Source organism: Rhipicephalus microplus, unplaced genomic scaffold (assembly GCF_043290135.1).
Source record: "Rhipicephalus microplus isolate Deutch F79 unplaced genomic scaffold, USDA_Rmic scaffold_705, whole genome shotgun sequence".
Lineage (NCBI taxonomy): Eukaryota > Metazoa > Arthropoda > Arachnida > Ixodida > Ixodidae > Rhipicephalus > Rhipicephalus microplus.
The window spans coordinates 7488-10737 of NW_027465261.1; the positions used below are offsets into that span (position 1 = coordinate 7488).

General features: G+C 55.3%; 1 non-coding gene across 1 annotated transcript; it reads right to left on the reverse strand.

Annotated features, from left to right (window-relative positions):
- Window positions 1-206: 206 nt before the first annotated feature.
- LOC142795507 (small subunit ribosomal RNA) lies at window positions 207-2021 on the reverse strand. Its single transcript, XR_012893079.1, has one exon. It is a non-coding gene; the product is annotated as a small subunit ribosomal RNA (ribosomal RNA).
- Window positions 2022-3250: the final 1229 nt, after the last annotated feature.

The following is a 3250-nucleotide window of genomic DNA, read 5'->3' on the forward strand; positions in this document are numbered from 1 at the left end:
TTGCGCCGTTTGTACCCGCGTCCGCCACCTGGCCGACCGTCCAAGGTCGCGGTGTTGGCGTCCGCTGGGCGCAACAATTTGTCACGGGGTGCCGCTCCACATTCAGGCAGCCCCGTGGGGAAAAGCCGACCCCGCGTCCAAACGGGGTCAGCGGCAGAAAGTGTCGGGCGCAGACGCAGCTGAGGCGCTCACCCTTCACAATCCGTTAATGATCCTTCCGCAGGTTCACCTACGGAAACCTTGTTACGACTTTTACTTCCTCTAAATGATCAAGTTTGGTCATCTTTCCAACAGACCGGCGCAACCGAAAGGCCGCGCCGGACATCGGTCCGAAGACCTCACTAAATCATTCAATCGGTAGTAGCGACGGGCGGTGTGTACAAAGGGCAGGGACGTAATCAACGCGAGCTTATGACTCGCGCTTACTGGGAATTCCTCGTTCAAGGGGAACAATTGCAAGCCCCTATCCCAATCACGAAAGAAGTTCCACGGGTTACCCAGTCTTTTCAGACAGGGATAAAGACACGCTGCTTCCTTCAGTGTAGCGCGCGTGCGGCCCCGGACATCTAAGGGCATCACAGACCTGTTATTGCTCTGTTTCGTGCGGCTAGGAGCCGCTTGTCCCTCTAAGAAGGTTGTAAGGTGCTGGGAACCCCGCACCTATTTAATAGGCTAGAGTCTCGTTCGTTATCGGAATTAACCAGACAAATCGCTCCACCAACTAAGAACGGCCATGCACCACCATCCACCGAATCAAGAAAGAGCTCTCAATCTGTCAATCCTCCCAGTGTCCGGGCCGGGTAAGTTTTCCCGTGTTGAGTCAAATTAAGCCGCAGGCTCCACTCCTGGTGGTGCCCTTCCGTCAATTCCTTTAAGTTTCAGCTTTGCAACCATACTTCCCCCGGAACCCAAATACTTTGGTTTCCCGGAAGCTGCCCGCCGAGTCATTTGAGTAACTCAGGCGGATCGCTGGTTGGCATCGTTTATGGTCAGAACTAGGGCGGTATCTGATCGCCTTCGAACCTCTGACTTTCGTTCTTGATCAATGAAAACATTCTTGGCAAATGCTTTCGCAGTAGTTCGTCTTGCGACGGTCCAAGAATTTCACCTCTAGCGCCGCAATACGAATGCCCCCGTCCGTCCCTCTTAATCATTACCTCGTATTCCAAAAACCAACAGAACAGAAACGAGGTCTTGTTCTATTATTCCATGCAAGTTTATTCAGGCGACTCGCCTGCGTTGAGCACTCTAATTTTTTCAAAGTAAAAGCACCGGCCATCTCGAGGCACACAATGAAGTGCACCAAGAAAGAACCGGCATGATGTTCAGTCCGAGCCGTCGCATCGGGTAGATGCACTACTCGTCTGGAACTGAGATCCAACTACGAGCTTTTTAACCGCAGCAGCTTTAGTATACGCTATTGGAGCTGGAATTACCGCGGCTGCTGGCACCAGACTTGCCCTCCAATTGATCCTCGTTAAAGGATTTAGAGTGTACTCATTTCAATTACGGGGCCTCAAAAGAGTCCCGTATTGTTATTTTTCGTCACTACCTCCCCGTGCCGGGAGTGGGTAATTTGCGCGCCTGCTGCCTTCCTTGGATGTGGTAGCCGTTTCTCAGGCTCCCTCTCCGGAATCGAACCCTGATTCTCCGTTACCCGTAACAACCATGGTAAGCAAGTAACCTACCATCGAAAGTTGATAAGGCAGACACTTGAAAGAAACGTCGCCGGCTCGTGGCCATGCGATCAGCACAAAGTTATCCAGAGTCACCACACAATACGGGCCGAAACCCGATCGATCTTGGTCTAATAAAAGCACCCGTTACCCAAAGGGCTCCAGGCTCACTGCATGTATTAGCTCTAGAATTGCCACAGTTATCCAAGTAGGAAGAAACGATCTAAGGAACCATAACTGATTTAATGAGCCATTCGCGGTTTCGCCTTATTTCGGCATGTACTTAGACATGCATGGCTTAATCTTTGAGACAAGCATATGATTACTGGCAGGATCAACCAGGTAATCGTTCGACTGCGCGTCCGTCCTCGCCCTCGGCGGGCCGGACGCAGTCTGTGTGCGGCGGAGGCCACCTTCAGGCGCCCCAACACGCTTATTTTGCACTCCGAGATGACGGCGTTCGAGCTCGCTACGGCACAACCTTCCCGAAAGACGAGTGGGAGCCGTGCGGCAAGAAGCACGTTCATGCTCGCTCTTTTTCGTTGCATCGACTCGGTCGCGCCGTGCGGGTTGCCCAAGCCCGCTGCACTGTCGGTGGACCGGCCGGAACTAGCAACGGAGCCGAGACTGCAAAGCCGCCAGACGACGGGTCACGCCCGCGTCTTCGGCGCTTTCGCATCTGAATCGCCCGAGGACGACACGGAACACACCTCGATATCGTGGTAAAACGGCACCGTCCGACAACCAGCCCCTAACGCATCAAGCGGATGAGGCTGCAGACGACTGCCGTGGATTCCCCTGGAGCAGACCCGAGGACACGCTTGACGAGGCCGAAGCCCGCCGCATATCAGACACCCGGTCGCTTTCGCGTACGCCGCTCACGAGAACCCCCACATAATAGCAGCGATAAGTACCCAGACCTCCTTGGGCCCTAATACGAGCGTACTCGAGAAAATTTCACCGCGGGTGTGCCCCGAAACGTGTGGCATGTTGAGCGTGCCACAAGTCTACGTCGCTCTCAAACCCGCCGAGGTCGTAGAATTTGCGACCCTACTCACGAAATTCCCACCGAGGATACGGCCGCAAACGTACCGCACCTTGGGTAGGCCACGAGTTTGTGCAACACTACGCTGACGGCACAGCACCGAGGTCGTGCGCGCACGCACGGGAAAATTCCGCCGCGGTTTCTGCCGAAAACGTGAGGCACCACGACTCTCCGCAAGTTCGCGTCGACTGCGAAAGACCGAAGTCGTGAACGACGTGTCCGCTACTCGCCGCCGACACGCTGGACACCAAACGTACAACGACTCGACGGCGTCGTAGAGGCCCACGACGCGGTTTTCCTTAACGACGTCTCGGCGTGGCACCGACAGGTTAGAACGGCCGACCAACGTTCCCTGTCCGCCGTTCGGCTCAGTCGAAGGGCTCGGCGACTTCGGCAACGCTGCGAAGCCGCACGGTGACGCACGCCATGTCCCCATTTTTTTTTTTCTTTCTGCGTCTGCCGGGGTGCCCCTATAATAGCAGCGATAAGCACCCAGACCGCCGTGGGTCGCTCGCCCCGGCTGACGTGG